The 17,441-nt window shown below is 45.0% G+C and overlaps 1 protein-coding gene across 3 annotated transcripts in view; it reads left to right on the top strand.

Moving 5' to 3' along the window:
• Glut4ef (Glucose transporter 4 enhancer factor) overlaps nucleotides 1–17,441 on the top strand; it is a 123,841-nt gene that overhangs the window by 23,786 nt on the left and 82,614 nt on the right. The gene's annotated exons all lie outside the window — the stretch shown is intronic.

The raw sequence follows: 17,441 nt of genomic DNA, 5'->3' as shown, positions 1-17,441 counted from the left end.
CTTGAGACTTTAATCTCACGAGACAATTATTTCATTATTCTATTATTTCTTAATTACTTTGCTATTAGTTTCATGATCTATCGTTTGCTAAGTTATAGTTCTTGCAGTTCTTACGGTTCTCGAGTTACAACACAAAATAAAAATAAAAAAACGGATTTTCAGGGGTCAATTTCATCCCCTTAGAGTGAATTTGGGCGACAAACAAAAATTGCATTGTAATCAAGAGGAAATTCCCTACGTATTCACAAAGTTTCAGCAGTTTTTGAATTTCCGGGTTCGGGATGTTCCCTCGTAAGAACTATGACTTCTAAAATTGATGATCAAAGACACGATAGTGAATTAAATTACAAAGAAAATGCCACCAGATTTTTTGGAATCGGCTAATACTTTCTTTTGTTATGCTGTCTACCGTTCGCTAAAATCATGATTCGACAAAACCGCGTAAAAAGTTTTGAGTGCCAAGTGGCCGGGTTTTAACCAGGCATTTGCCGCTGCTCAAATGCCTTCGCGAATTTTACGTATTTCAAAAAACACTTTTAAACACGTATTCTTAAAAGGCTGAACATTCGAAAAGTGAAATAAAAAAGAGTCGATTTTTAAACGGGGCTTATGTCCCCTTAAGGATCATTTTGAGGTTACCGAAAACCACTATTGTTCACCAGAGAGAGCACCCTACACAGTTTCCCAGTGGCCTGAACACCGTGTTTCCCAAATCCGTGTCAATTACCTTGGAGCAGTGGACACCGGGTCTATCTTGACCCATAACGTCGCTACAAGCTTCCACACCAGCTCATAACATCTAAAATTCTCATTTTCCTTTCGAAACCTCAATCTCTCTCCACTTCACTCAGAAGCACAACCACCCCTATCTCTTCCTCGCTCCCCTGTCTAACCTCCGCCAGCAGCCCAACGATCCAGCATCCGTCGCGAAAGATCACGGCGATGGATCCCTGACGCAACAGCACCGACGCGATCGGCAAGCGGCTGTCTTCGCCAAGCTTTGTCCTTTCCCGCGATTGGAGGCCCCCTCCGTTCCTAGATTCCTACATGCCCAGTTTCCTAGCAGACGCTCGTTACTCACGTTCAGGTGCAGGCTGCACGTGGAAACGCGATTACGAGGTTGCGCCATTAGCATCGGCACCCGGCCAATAACGGCCTCGCCGATCACGGGGGAACGGGAATAGATCCGCGGGGAACAAAGAAATCCACGGACCTCGAGCGCGTGTGCCAGTCCAGTGGTACAGAGAGAGATAGAGAGAGAGAGAGAGATGAGGGAGAGAGGCGGATAGATAGATAGGAGGCCAGATGAGCACGATTCACGTGCCCTCTTTAGATAAGGCGGCGATGAGTGCTGCGATCCAAGGTGCACATCGTCTCTGCTGCAACCGATTCTGCTCGCAACTAGGCGCTGTCGATGCTGACCAATCTGTGGGCTGTCCGTCCGCGGAAATCGACGTCGATGCGTTGGCTTGGAGCTTTAGCCGTGGGGCATTTTTGAAAACTGGGGCATATTGCAAGGAGCCCAAAGAAGTATGCCATAGAAAAGGGGAAAATTCGTATTTTAGAATTCAGAATTTTTAATCGAGTTGCGGGTGAAATTTTGAACGGCCTCGAGGAAAGTCTCTGCAACCTGGGAGTATTAATGTTTTGTTCCTCCTGTCCGCACCGATTTTAACCCTTTCAGTGCCGGAGTCGATATATCGGCCCGCGCCTTATTCGCTTTTACTTTCTTTATGATCTTTTATACCTCTGTTATTTATATAATTTTCAACGAATATAGAAAAACTAGTGTCATCGTTTTGTTCTCTATTTCGTCCTTAAGGGGGTATACCCGTTTGAACCCTCGGAAAATGTATACATTTTGTGGATTTTTTTACAAGTCAACGGTTTGATGCAGATTTCCCGTTTTTTAACTATGTTTACATAGTATTATGAACTACTTATAAAAAAAGTTTCAGTTAAAAAACTATTGTTTTTCGGAAGTTACGGATACATGTCCGAAAGTCTCTCGATTTTAGACGGCTAAACGGTGGCCCTAAAAACTCGCGCTACGTTCAACCAATTTACTTCAAATTTTGCATGCAGAATCATAATAAGATTCCGCATCGTCCAACGAAGGCTTTTTTTATTTCGATTCCCCGTTTATTATTTATAAAGAAAAAAGGTGGATTTTTCTCTTAGAAAAATTTAACTTTACATTTGATCTCTCACCATTTCTTTATTTTTCAAAATTTTCAAAATCGCCTTCGTTGGACGATGCGGAATCTTATTATGATTCTGCATGCAAAATTTGAAGTAAATTGGTTGAACGTAGCGCGAGTTTTTAGGGCCACCGTTTAGCCGTCTAAAATCGAGAGACTTTCGGACATGTATCCGTAACTTCCGAAAAACAATAGTTTTTTAACTGAAACTTTTTTTATAAGTAGTTCATAATACTATGTAAACATAGTTAAAAAACGGGAAATCTGCATCAAACCGTTGACTTGTAAAAAAATCCACAAAATGTATACATTTTCCGAGGGTTCAAACGGGTATACCCCCTTAATACACTGCTTTTTGAATCATGTAAATATTGTTTCTTGTTTGGTTTTTACGAGCATTTTCCCAACGCCTAGTAAAACCGTGAAATTCGGTCGGCTATTCTCGCATAGGCACCCCTTTTTCGCCTGGCACTAAAAGGGTTAATTTCAGAGTACTATAACCCTGGACGCGGTTAATTATTCTGCGGTGCTGCGCTGCTGTTCGCGTACTAGTACGCGGTGTAATCGAAAGTGCACTTCATTTCACTGCAGCTGATTGCTTTTATCTCTAAGGAGCTTGGTGCTTTCGCGTTGCAGCGTCCTTCGGTTGGCAAAGGTTCAAGGAGGCCGTCTTTCAGTAAGCTGCAGCTTACGTTTTCTATTGTACGACTTATCTGAATAAACGGAGCCCAAGACGGGGGACGGCGAACGTGTGAATGTCCTCGGTTACGCAACGGTTGATTCTCTTTTAATATCTTGCTCCCCGGTGATACGCACTGCTAAGTACCGAGCGTCCACTAGCGTTTATCGTTCTCCTATGTTACACGGCCAACAAAGCGGCAAGAGGAGCACGCGTCGGTCTTGTATAATCGACTATCAACAGAGAATTCATTGCAGCTGTTACTTCCGTGCAATTAAACCTTACGGTTATACCTCCCCGCAGTTCTCGTTTATTAAGATCATCCTAGCGGCAGCTTGAATTTCGCGCAGCGCTGAACCCTGCATTTTTATTAATTTCTTCTCTTAAATGCCCCGCCGCTGCGCGGATTTCCACGCTGCTAGATCACGCACCGATCTCTGCGAGCGAATCTCGCGCGAGATTAAATTCTTCGAGATTAATTATGCTATCGATTATGGGTAGTTTGAAAGGGAAGTCGCGTGATTCGCATCGGGTGGAACGCGACGGTTTAAGAATATCCTTTGTCTCCGAGGAAGTGCATCTGTGGCTCGCGCCGAGTCGCATTGTGGCACGGGAAAGAAGGGTGAACGGAATGCAATGCAAAGCGGATATGCAGTACCAAAACGGGGCGTGCGTTATCTCGCGGAAAAGGAGCTGTCATTGGACGCAAGGTACGCGTGTGCCGAAGGATGGGCTGAATCACCAGCTCGTATTATTTCGCGGCGGCAGTGACAAAGGTCATTCCTCAATTGCACTTTGATAGGTGCGATTAAAGCTGCGCGATTAATTGCACACGAGGCGAACTGTTTCCTCTAATCAAACTGCGCGCCTCTCTCTGGCGAACAATAGGTAGTGATTTTCGTTGTCCTTAGCCTCGGTAGACCTGCCGATGTCCTCGCCTGCGCGTTCGAATAATTACCTAAAAAAGAATACCCCACGTTCAGGATTTGAAATCATAAATTATCCCATGAAAATTTAATTACTCTTCATCTGCTATTAATACCCAACCCTGAAAATGGAGCAGTGATCACTCGGATACCTAATTAGTTTCCACGGTCGCCTGATCGGAATAATGGAATATATAGCCTCGGAGAAATCAAGGAGAAGCCATCTTTCTCGTCCAGGATTGAAAGTCGTCGACTCGAAGATTACCCTTAAATAGTCTAAGGTATCTAGACACCTAGCAGTATCTTCCACTCCTACGACCCGTAGATTATTGCAATCTACGCAACACCTTCGCACCGCGCTCGTAGATGATCGTCCCGAGTGTCGTTCGCCCCAGTTTCGTATCAGTACTCGAGCACAGTCACTGCGAGCAGAGACGTACCGTCACCAGGAAAACGGATCACGTCCACGCGCAGAAATAACCAAGAACCTTCCTCGCATGACGTAACCGTTGTTTTTCTAAAGCCTCGCTGTACAACTCGTAATAATCGCCCCTGCGATGTAAATGCTTATCCACGGATCCACTCCTCGTTTCCATGCGCGATGTTAAACGCGAAAGGAAGCCTGCAGATTAAAGGCCGCCGCGCATTAATAATCGCGGAAATTAATAATAATTCATTCATTGTCGCTGCGCTTCGGTCATCGATTGTTCGCGAGCCTTTCCCTCCGCATCGCCGCGCTCCGCCAAAATGCGGATCATCGATCCAAGATCTCGCGCAAGTGGGACCGCGGCTTAAGGGGTTATACCTAGTCAAGCAGGCCGAAGAGAGGCGAATGTTTGTGAATTTTTTTTGACAAAGTGGAAGCATATATTGTTACAGAACTTTTTGCGCTTGAAAGAGCAACGTTTAAAGAATATTTGGTAATTTTTTCGGAGAAAAATATTTACGATTATAATATAGTAACAACCGACATCCAAGAAGCATTTTTAGAAATTTGGTTTTGCGGTGAGCACTGCCGTTCGGAACCAGATTATCTAAAATCAAAAAACAAAAAAGATTTCGTTAGTATATTAATGTATCCTCAGGTTGACAGAGAGAATTTTCCGAAATATTAATTTAAAACAAAATGGCGGCTATTTAAAGTTGAAATCCTGATTTTTTCGCGGGATTTTTGCACGAAAAAATCTGGATTTCAACTTTAAATAGCCGCCATTTTGTTTTAAATTAATATTTCGGAAATTCCCTCCGTTAATCGGAAGATACATTAATATACTAACGAAATCTTTTTTGTTTTTTTTTATTTTAGATAATATAGTTCCGAATGGCAGTGCTCACCGCAAAACCAAATTTCTAAAAATGCTTCTTGGATGTCGATTGTTACTTTATTATAATCGTAAATATTTTTCTCCGAAAAAATTACCAAATGTTCTTTAAACGTTGCTCTTTCAAGCGCAAAAAGTTCTGTAACAATACACGCTTCCACTTTTTCAAAAAAAATTCACAAACATTCGCCTCTTTTCGGCCGCCTGACTAGGTAAAACCCCTCAAGCTTCAAGCTACTCGCCCCGTCAGACTCTGGTCCCAGCGCTGCGGCTTCTTAGCCGCAATTCTGCGGATGAGAGTCGAAGGACAAGGTGGTCCTCTGCTCTTCGTTGCTGCGACGAAGCTCTCGGAGTTGGAATTCAAGAAATTAAAGCCATTACGGCTGACGTCAGAGCGCGCGAGCCTTTCCCAACGTTTCGCACGGGACTTCCTCGAGCTGCACGGCGCGCTTTCGCGGAATGACGTCAGGGATAAATTGTCAGCAACGTTCCCGGATCTTGCGAAAGGCTCGCGGGGGCCAACTGGCTGTTCCAATCTCTTCTGCTGGCTCGCTCTGCGGCCGGTCAACCCCTAATAAGTGTCTCGCGGAGGAATGCAGCGTTCGAGGGCACGTGTTTATCTCGCTCTTTCGTCCCCCGTTTATCTCGTTCCAAGTGCGATTCAACTTCCCTCATTAGTCACTCGTCACGAGCGTCCATCGATAAGAAGGCCTCTTATCGAGCGCCCGTTGCCGAAGGAACTCTCGATGCCTCCAACTATCGAATTACCAAGTAGGAACTTTATTACTCCGTCCGACATTATCGATGCTAATATTCTCGGAGTACGCGTCGTCCTTTAGGCGAATAAAGGCCGCTGCGCATCGTGGCGAAGCGCGGCGATACGAGGAGAAAAATTCATAAATTAATTATTATTAATTTCCTCGGCTCGCGGCGGCCTTAACTCCAATTGATGTTTAAAGGTTTAAAGTATCTGTCGCGTGGAAGCTGCCGGCGGAGTTCGCCCTTGGGAATAAGAGGAAGAAGGAGCGCAAGCCGCATTCCAAAGTGTTTTCCACTGCTAAGCCTACAAAGGGTGCCCGCGAAGTTATGCTAAATCCTATTCGTCGAAAAAGGGGAGAAGTCGAAGGTTACCGCTTCAGGGTTAAGCTCGGCATTGAGCGACACATAACTAACGAGATTATCGTAAAACCACGTCGCGCTTCCGTCTTTCCATCGTTGCTCGAGGTTTCCAGCCGGTCCTCCTGCTTTTTAAAGGGCACCGCGCGCCGGCGTGGATTTTCGCGGTGGCTGTAACGGAGCCCAGGACAAACGGCCTCGTTCCCGGAGCCCGCGCTATTTTTCTTCGCTGTCCCCGGAGAAAGACGCCAAGCAAAGTGGCGCTAACTGGCTCCGAAGTGAATTTTACGCGTCCCGTTACCCGGACCGAATCTCCGCGCATTCTTCGATCGAGGTCATGGCCTCGCGAACGTGGCCGTTTTCTCGCCGATGTTCGCGGCGTTCTGCGCGATGATCGCTCCAGTCAGTGAATGGCACTGGCACCTGCCTAAACAATCGTCCCACCATTCGGTTCCCTCGGTGTTTCAGTTGTATCAACCCTGCTAGGCCCCATTCCGTTAAGGGCTCTCTTAATTTTTAGGGAAATTTAAGAACGCTATATTTCCAATTTTCTGGCATTATTTATTTTCTATTTATACATACGGATAAGCCTTTGCCGCATAGAGAAAACCCGTGGAGGGTTAATACAGAAAACTAGAAACAGAAAAACGGTGAAAATAAAGGAAAAGGAAATAGTACCTAGATAGGAAATAACTTAAAAATATGTTAAACGGTGGACTGAAGTCCGTTGAAACGTTACCGGTTAATTTGGCACAGCGCTGCGATTCTTCGAGTCTTGCGTGTTCGCGTTTCGTAATTAAAGGGGCTGGTGGTAAGCAGAATTTTGGAGGGCGATGGAATGCGAGAGGTGCAGAAAATATTAAGTTCGAGATTATCTGGTCTTCAATCTGGCGATTGACTATCAGTGCTTTGAAAATTAGTTGCACAGAAATCATTTTTGTTAACTAGAGATTATTGCAGTCGAAAGCAGTGGAGCTGAGGAGAATATAATTTTTGAGTTCGAACAGTGCCATCGGAATTTCTTAAACGTTTGCTGTTCATTTACATTCTGTATAGGATTCGGCTCGGAATGAAGGCTGGAGAAGAAGTACACGTTCGCGGGTTGTCTCACCGGGAACAGGTGTACACCAATTCCACGTTGACCTTTCATGATTGCACACGGGTGCCCGTGCAGGTGTTCAAACTATGCGCGATTATGAATAACAGCCGTAGCTATGAAACGGGACAATGGTGACACGAGCTGCCGGTCGCTCCTACGAATTTCACAGCAGTCACTTTTGCCGACGTCGGTGCTCGGGGGGAATCGATAATTACTTCCGAGGCTCGAAAGAAACCACGTAGGTGATCGCTTACGCGCGGTACGTCGATGATAACGCGAGACGCGTGGGACCTCTCATCCACCGCGGATGGAATAAATAAGTACGCGAGGCGTTAAAATTCAAATTCACCGCAAGATGGAATTCTTTCCAGAATTCTGAAAATTAGGGGAAAGGCCATTACTCCAAAAGCTTGGAAGTAAGTTTAAATACGCAGGTACCGTAACCTGGGGGAGCATTGGCAGTCAATTGACAAGTATTAAGGTGGAGAAGGACAAAAATTGTTATAATAGGATATTTGAAGCAAATGTAAAAATCTTAATTATTATATTACATAACAAAATATTATAAAAACATGCCAATGTTTTTCCAGTTAACGGGGACATTCCACGCGAAAAAGGCCAATTTTAAAATGCCCATATTTTTGACAATTGGACCATGAAGGGGAAGGGTAGAAATATATTCGGTTTCTTCAGATTTTTAAAATCGCGTCTGCTGTTAAAAGACTGCATTTGTTTAAAATAATTGCACAAAAATGGTAAAAAAAAATTGAGAAATACTATAATTTCTCGAGAAACTTAAGTCTAGGAAAAATATTATACATCTCATTTATTTTCGTAAATGAATGTATTACTAGTTAATCGCGAGAAATACTATAATTTCTCGAGAAACTTAAGTCTAGGAAAAATATTATACATCTCATTTATTTTCGTAAATGAATGTATTACTAGTTAATTGCGAGAAATACTATAATTTCTCGAGAAACTTAAGTCTAGGAAAAATATTATAAATCTCATTTATTTTCGTAAATGAATGTATTACTAGTTAATTGCGAGAAATACTATAATTTATCGAGAAACTTAAGTCTAGGAAAAATATTATAAATCTCATTTATTTTCGTAAATGAATGTATTACTAGTTAATCGCGAGAAATACTATAATTTCTCGAGAAACTTAAGTCTAGGAAAAATATTATACATCTCATTTATTTTCGTAAATGAATGTATTACTAGTTAATTGCGAGAAATACTATAATTTCTCGAGAAACTTAAGTCTAGGAAAAATATTATAAATCTCATTTATTTTCGTAAATGAATGTATTACTAGTTAATCGCGAGAAATACTATAATTTTTCGAGAAATAAGAAACAAGCAATTATAAAATTTCTCGAGAAATTCTCGAGAAAGCATTCTCGAGAAGGAACACTAATCAGCACCAACACCCTAAAAATAAAGGCCACAAGCAACCTATTTACCCATTGAAACCTGTCAAGAGATCGGAAGCTTGAAAACAAACTTCCATACCATACCCTCAAACACCCATCGCCAACGATCGCACTCGCGCTGTTGCGTCTCGTTAAACCCATTTCTCTCTCGCTCCTCGGAAGTCTTCAGGTTGCCCGTGGGTCCTCGATCGAGTCACTCTCCTCTCCGCGCGAAGGTTCTGATTCATGAAATCTATATGTCCACCACGCGCGAGGGAGCAATCGCGTGTACCTTGCCCGCGAGGGCCGAGTGGTCCGCCAGAGCTGTATCGCGCTTTATTCGTCGGCGCTGGGTTTACAGTTATCATTGTTTGATGGAATGCGGCCTTCCTTTCCTGCTTCATGACGAGGCCAGCCGTCCGCGTTGCAGTCCCACGGCAATATGGCCGGACCAGGAAAAGCCTTGGACCGCTTCGGGCGTAACGATTTCGCGGCTGGTTTCGTTGCGCGCCTGTCGCATTCCGGCCTGGTCAACCTTAACGCCGAGTGCATTTAAACGGAGCGATAGGCATAGAGAGGAAAAAAAGGGCGATCTTGCCGACGATTGCAGGTGCTTCAGGGACCTATGGGGCAAGCAGTGTCCGTCGCGAATTCCGTTGGACGATAGCGCGCCCTGGTATGCGGCGATCGCGCGCAACCTTGCCGATTGCGACAGTTTAGGGGGCCTGCCGCGAGTTGCAACCTTAAGGCGCGTTCCTACTTGCGCGATGCGCGGCTCGGAATATAAATTCAGGCTTCTGTAAAGCGGCAGTTATTTTATGGATGGTGTTCTTTGAATTGGTGATTCGGAGGTGGTTAAGCGATTGGGTGGGAAATGGAGTTGGTTGTTCAGTTGCGGTTCCTTAAGCTGCGCTCCCACTTGTGGAGTGATAAAATTCGCTACTCCCGGCAGCACTCGTTTCTTTGTGGAATTGTTGGCTACGTGTACTTATGTAAATGAGCATTGGTGGCTTCTTTCACAGAAGTTGCTGTTGATGTAATATCTGCTCCGTGATGTAACTAGTCGCGTCACGTTCCCGCAAAATCGCAGCGTTTCTAACGTAATAGCAGCTTGAATAATATCAGAGATACTATAAACCATAGATCCCCGAGCGTAGTAAGCAATTACTGCATCACCTTTATTCTCTTTCAATTTTGTACGCCCGCACTTTTCTACATAAGTGGGCTGCAGAATTGAACTGTAGACCGTGGAAGTGTAGAATTTTATTCATCCCTCAGGAGTAACTCTCTTTTGCCAGGGACGAAGTAAATGATACGTTATCCGCGAGTCCCGGGTCGAGCACGGGATTCGTCGAGGCTCGTTCAAAACCGTCCAATTGGAGTGTTGCAGTTGCACAAGTAGCTTTCCGTTGCTTAACGCGAAACGGTGTTGTCGTTGCGACACCCTCGGAGCGGCGAAACTCTTCAGCCCAGCGATTCGGCGGCGCCCCGCGCTCCGAGCGTGCCTCGTGAAATGAAGCAAATGCACTTTCACCCGATATCGCGTTTCGCAACCTTCCACCGCCGTCGGACGAAAGTGGTGACGTCCCCTCTGGAGCCTAGAGCAACGTCACGTTTCCATCGTTCCGCCCGGCATGCATCTATCAAGGAGCAAAAAGAAGATCGAAATCTAGACAGAGGAGTGTCCTAGCCGCGCGCACCATTTCGTTGCTCGACAAAAACCGGCGATTTCACTTCGTCAGTCGCCTCGGCCGCTGGCACGATTAACGAAGTTCCGTGGTGACGAGGACTACGCGAATTTGTTGAGCTTAAGCCACTCTGCTTTAGAGTCCCCTCTGTACACTGTTCGTTAGGTTCCTGCGAGTGTAGGGAAAGATAAGGAGGAGTCTCTGTTTTAAGTCCAGAGAAATAGCGTGGCGGGAAGATTTTCTATTTCGTGTCAACATTTCAATATAAATTTATCTTTCTTTTGGCAGTGTTACAGAGCACACGAAGCAGAACAATCGAAGAGTCCTTGTAGAAAGCACTGTAAGTGCAAAGTTGAACAGACAAATTTATTAGAAAATGTTCTACGTGCGAATGGTAATATAATATAGAATTCGATTGTTTTTTACAAGGACTCCTCAATTCTCATAGCTGTTTAAAATTTTCTTAAAGTTATATTAGAAAATGGAAAGACGCGAGAAGTTTGAGGGTTGATTTCACCCCATTCGGATAGAACTTCCGCAGAAAAAGGAATTGGGGACCTTGCAACAAGATGCAGCTTCATCTTTGCTAACTCGGTGTAAATTAGCAAAAATTGTTGATAAAATTATTGCTTTGACTTAACATTAAAGGGGTAATTATTATTTCAGACAATAAGTAGTAGTTATTGAGTGAATAATTTTTTATTTCTATTTTTGTCGCAGTAATATTGTCTAATAAAAATATTAATATTTCTATTTTTGTCGCAGTAATATTGTCTAATAAAAATATTAATATTTCTATTTTTATTTATTCGTAATAAATTGCTCATTTGTTATCGGATTCGGATGAAAGGTGGAGCCCTGCAAGGTCCTAAATTCCTCCTTGCATACTCCCACGCGCTCTACGTTACCACGAAGTTTCATCGACCTCAGAATTTTCACGCCGGGATCGCTACCTCGTAAGCAATCGCGCAGCAGTCTGAAGAATTCGCCAGCTTTGGATTTTCACCCGCACTTTTCCGCGGGTCAGCACAGCCGCGTGTCACGGCGCATCGAGCCTGGAAGCTCTTCCAGGGGGTCCCCGTCGATTAAATCTTGTCGCGGAGTCGCCCAGCCGCGTGACGTCGCTAGTCGCGAGTTTCGTGGCTCGTTATCTAACCACGGTTATGCATGCGTGTCCCCGCGAGCCACGCGAGCATTGTTGTCACACAGAGGAGAAGGAAGCGCGTGGCCGATGTCTGGTCGGTGGGAGTTCGATCCGGGGACCCGGGAGGTCGACGACACCTCGCCTACCAAATTCTCCTAGCCGTGAAAGACTCGAGCAGCGACAGAGAGGTGATGGGCGCGTGGACGAGCCGGTAGCGGGTGGAGCACGCTGGAAAATGGAGCGGGGGAGGGGGAGGAGGCGATAGAAATTTGAAAGTAGCCTGGTGAAAGTGCGCTGGAGTGCATCGTGTGCACGTGGCTCACGGCCACGGAGCATGGCGACCTCGAGCGTAGATATACACTTCCTCCTACGGCCCACTTCCTCCCCACGTTTTCCACGGATTTCCTCCTCCCACCCCCCTTTCCGTTTCCATGTTTTCCACACGCGCCCTTAATCGTCCACTCGACCCTGCGTGGCTGGTGACCTTTGAACGGTCTTCCTTCCTGCCTGGCCTTTAGGCAGCGGGGAGGGTTCAGCCGTGAAGAACGTAGGTGCTCCGTCCCATCGGAGTTATGGAGCCTCCATAGGGAGACTAGCGTCCACAGGGATAGCTGTGGAGTTCTTGACGATCTCGCGCTTGGAATCCGAATGTTTAATCAGTCGGACCTGTAGGTCGGCCTTGGCGATGCTCCGGCACACGTTCCTTGCCGCATGCAGGCGAGGTGGGGGCGGTCGTTATCGAACTGTCGCTTTCCCAAGGGCCTGGAATCGCTAATTGGCGGTGGAAATTGGTGGTCGTAGTTTCAGGAGCGCTTGGGTACACGGGTGGAATTGTTGGCGTTTGAGGGATCGCAGTCGTTGGAGTGGATCTGATGGAGGATCTGTCGCAGCGGCTTGGGTATAATGGCATGGTGGTTCTACTGCTTCGCGAAGGTGCTTCGGGGGTTGTTGCGCTTTAGGTGGACGGGGAAGCGAACCGAGGTGACGATGGAGGGACGAACGTGCGGTCAACGTGATGAGGACACTTCGGAGTATGTGGCTTCTTCGGGTAACACGTGCTGGGATTGGGGAACTGTTTGGTTGGTATGGAAGTTGAAGTTCATTTTCAGGAAAATCATTGAGGGGTAATGACACTGTAGAGCTCGGGGAAGCAGACTGATTTTGAGAATTTTTTTGTACGAGTATAGTGAATGGAATACAAAATCTGTTTGAAGGGCTTTATTGTATATACCTTGAAGTACGATCACAATTTTTTTAAAAACTTTTTAATACAAAATGGCGCCGCCACAGCTCAATAAAAGAAGCTTCTTCTGAAAAACAGTGTTTCGCGGCCGGAAAGATTTCTCCTTCAATTTTTGACCTAGAACAAGAAACCGAAAATTTTGAGTTCTGTACAAGATTATCTCGGGAAGTGTACGAGAAAATTAATAAATACTGATTTTTGTAATCTCTCTGGTCGCGAAACACTGTTTTTCACAAGAAGCTTATTTTTTTAGCTCTGGCGCCGCCATTTTGTATTAAAATTTTTTTAAAAATTGTGATCATACTTCAAGGTATGTACAATAAACTATGTCAAGTGTATTCCATCCACTATACTCGCATAAAAAAATTTCAAAATCAGGCTGCCTTTCTGGGCTCTACAGTGGCATTACCCCTTAAAGGGTTACAGTAGTAAAGCTACGGGGCACGCGGGAAGGGTTCTGTATTGGATAGAATTGAAATTTATACAGCGTGTAGGATGTTTCAAGTAGGGCACTCTAGGGGCAAGTGTCCGCGATGAAGTTGTTTGAGCGGGCGATCCTATAATTGCGCTGCTGAAACAAATTAGGGTGTCAGGTTTCTGGGCAATTCACGAGAATGGACCAGGTCATTACTTGTAATCATAGTAATCAGTTGATCGCGTAACTGATTTATATCGAACACTGCAGTTTAAGAACACGCTGCTGAATACAGAAATTATTTTTACATACAGTAGTAGTCGAAAGAAAGTTTAATACAAGTAGGCACTTCTACAGTGGGGTGCATAACTTTAGCGTCACCGCAATTTTCTGTAATTTTCGACTTTGCCGCAAGTAGCTATGCAAAGAAACTAGTCGCGCAAGCCAAAACTCGAGAAATGCTGTAGTTATAAAAAAAGTTGAGACATGGATTCTATCGTTGCAACAAAATGGTGCTCCTAAATACCTACTCGAAAATTTGAAGTGGGTATTGTAAAATATGCCTATTCCAAGAATCATAGTTATTAAAAATCTAATTTTAATTGATATTATTATCTAATAATGAGTAATGTCTACGTGTAATTGTAATCCCCATAAAAAACTTCAAAAAAGTAAAAAAATTACGTCAAACACATGAAATCAAATAAATCACAAAAAATAGAAGATAATAATAATCACAAAATTACAAAAAGATGTGAAATCAAAATGAGCTGCGAGTACATAAAGGTGCTTTCCAACTGCGCTTAAGATGACACAACTAACATATCGCGGACATTTTAATGAACCCATCAAAAAGAATCCCATTTAAAAACATTGTCGTAAATTAATAGCTTTACAAAATTAATGATATACAAAAATTTCGCCAATTATAACAATGGCTATTTATACAAAGAAAAATTGTATTACATAATATTAAGCAGATATGTTTTTTATACAAATAAACATTTTAATACGAATAAATATTTTATTCAAAATACTTGGCGCTGCGAAACCGAAGAAATACTAATTGTCTTAGTATTAATAATTTACAATAATTCCCTTACAATCTAAAATACATAATTGTAATTCCCGAAGAAATTAAAATAATTGAATTAAGAAGTGGTATATTATAAGGATTGAATTAAGTGAGGTTAGTTCAAAAGAATGCAATGAGAAAAAATATTTCCGAGAATTATCTCAGAACAATAACAGTGGGGTGCATTGTTAAATAATATTAATTTCCAAGGTTTTTATTCTCTTACACCTTACAGTAATAAAATTAACACAATGGGAATTTCTTTCTAACGAATAAGAATGAAAACCTTGGAAATTAATATAATTTAACAATGCACCCCACTGTATATACTATCACTTCATGCCTCAAAGCAATTTCCTTAAATCTACCCAAGCATTTCCTTAATCCAAGTATAATCTACCCCTAGTATTCTTCCCCTATAAAACTTTCTTTCACCGCAACAAAATCCCATCTTCCACGCAAAAAAAAAAACCTTACAACCCCCTCCAAATGCCAAACATAATCACCCCACCCTTGAAACACACCGAAAGCGTCCCCACCCACAGAAACCCCTGCTAAAGCCATTTAATTAACCGCACCAATACGCCGAAGCGAAAAAAGGGGTGGTTTTCGGTTAACTCAGCTCAGCTAGCTAATCCTCGAGGGAACTCAATCTAGCAGCTGCTTATATTTCAAGAGCCCCATGAACATACGTTCCTCCAACTTCTGGCCCGTCAGACACGAAACTGTCCACCCCTTTCGCCCTTCCGTCCACCCCTACTCCTCCGCGCGATTCGCGCGTCATTACCATCCGCGCGTAATTGAAGGCTTCGGCGAATGAATGATGCGTTCGCTGAGTGAGCCTGAATCCTCGAGCGGACCATGGCGTGCGTGGCATTCTACAACGGCGTGTATTTACATGCCGAATTCAGTGGCGCGTGATTCCTACACTCGTTCGCCTGGCATTCACCGGTGGATTAAAATTACGTAAGAACGCAGGTCCCGTGTCACGCTCCCTCATCGACGGTCTCAATACACGGAGCGACTGCGTGGCGGGAAGGGCCCAGATGTAACGAAACCTCGGGTCGCAGGCTTCCGCATATTCGGTGGCCCCTACCGAACCTCGGGGCCTAGGGACTTCTTGGGAATTCGGAGACGGTGACTTGACGCGAGTTCCTTGATTCGTACTTGCTGGTCGGCGATAGGGTGTTTCGCGAGTGCTACCACAGTGGCCGAGACGAATCGATTCGCCGCGAAAGTTTCGTAATTGCGGCGGCCGTAGACGCGGCGTTTGCGCTCGTCGCGCGTAACATTTACCGCGGGCAGAGCGAGCTGATTCGATTTTAATCGGCTTTTAAATACGCCCAGAGGAATGGCCGAAGGAATCGGGGTCAGGTGACTTCGGTATGGGAAAGGAATTGTGTTCCTACGTTTTTTCTGTTCCGTAAAATGTTTCCACGCCTGTACGTGAACCGATTTGTCGCTCCTTCCTAGCTTCCTCTCGCGATTGACGATACTCTGGCTACGCGGACGGATATCAGACTTCTGCGCCGTTTTCGTTTGCTCGAGACGCGTTTATTATCGAGAGTGGCGATGGGAGAGAGAAAGAGAGGGACAGTGGGTTTTAATCGAGGAACCGAGAGACGCGCGACAGACTGAACTCGGTTCCCCGATATCAGGCTCCCGATTCTATCGGCGATAAGCGCGACAGCTGTACTCGACGGCCGGAAAGGTGCTGGCTGATCGCTGGATTAGGCGGAAATTAATTGCGATATCTGGGACGTCGACGAAAATTTGTCTGGCCGATTGATTGCTGGCCGTGGAGGGGCGTAGTTACCTTGATGACTCCTATGTTTTGTCTGCGTTATCGGAGCCGCCGCGGGTCGACGCTTCGCAGGAGTGGCTGGCTAGTAGTATCGCGCACACGGCTGCGTTACACGCTCGGCTCGATTAGAATAAAATGGCACCGTTAGTCAAGTGCGTATTCAAAGGAGTACGCGGAAATCCACAGTAACGGGAAAGAATATTTTCCTATGGAATAATCTCTTTCAAGGCAGTCAGCCATGCGAAGACTTATTAATAATTCTTCGACACTTCGTGCTCCATCGTTTCGATCATAACACGTTGAATACCGACCCACTGCAGAGATTCTATCACCCAGCAGCTACTGAACGCGTGAGCACATTATCCCTAAAAACAGCAGGCCCATTTTCTCGAGGTCCTAGCATCCATCGAAGGAGGAACGCGCGATGAATTCCCGCGCTGGACATTCCGAGATGAAAGAGAGAAATCTGCTTCCTTCCAGCGAGGCTAGCGAGCCTTTCTTGCCCCGCGAGGATACGCTCAGAAGACATTCGGCTGAAAAAGGTCGCGCTTCCCTAATGATCAGCCGCGAGTATCCATCACGCCTAACAGTATCGTTATTTTTCAACGCGCGTTTCCGCCACAGGAGGTGCCGATTCTTTTTTTCCCACCGATCTCGTTCCTCGCGTCTCGAGACTCACCTGCATCTCTCGGCACACCTGTTATTACGATGTTTAATGGTAATCAGTTAACTCGCTCCTCGACCGTTTAACGCGCAGATTAGAATTCGCCATCTGCGCGCTCCAATTCGCCGAGCAGCGAGTACCATTGAAGCCTGCGGGACGTCTAAGTGGATGGGCGTCGAGTGGTCCTTTTTCCTCCACGCGAATACGCCCTGGGCAGGAATTCGAGGCGGTAACTCGCGTGTATTTCTCGTGGTTTCTCATTATTGACCATAACGCGCTCCGCTCTCTCTCTCTCTCTCTCTCTCCCTCTCTGACTGTTGCGCGTTTCTCGGATCGAATGGTTGCATAGCAATTATTTAAATGATATCCGGCCACGAGGCTGTTTGTCTCGTTGCCTCGGGTCGGGGCCAGGTGCCAGACCCTTTACCGCAAGGGTGCGTTTGTTTAAGCTGTTGCGACAAGTCGCGGAGCTAGTTTTAATTCTTCGAGTCAGCGATTTTAGTTGACTGCGGTGTGAACAGGTGTTTTTATTTTATATAAAATGCGGGGGTGGATTTTGGTATAGGCTAAGTAGGCTGCAGCCTAGGGCGGGGAATTTTGGAGGTGGCAAATTTGGGGAGTGATCAATTTTTGGGAGGATCAAA

Source organism: Andrena cerasifolii, chromosome 8 (genome assembly GCF_050908995.1).
Source record: "Andrena cerasifolii isolate SP2316 chromosome 8, iyAndCera1_principal, whole genome shotgun sequence".
Lineage (NCBI taxonomy): Eukaryota > Metazoa > Arthropoda > Insecta > Hymenoptera > Andrenidae > Andrena > Andrena cerasifolii.
The sequence above is the reverse complement of the archived record's forward strand: the minus strand, read 5'-3'. Positions and strand labels throughout refer to the sequence as shown.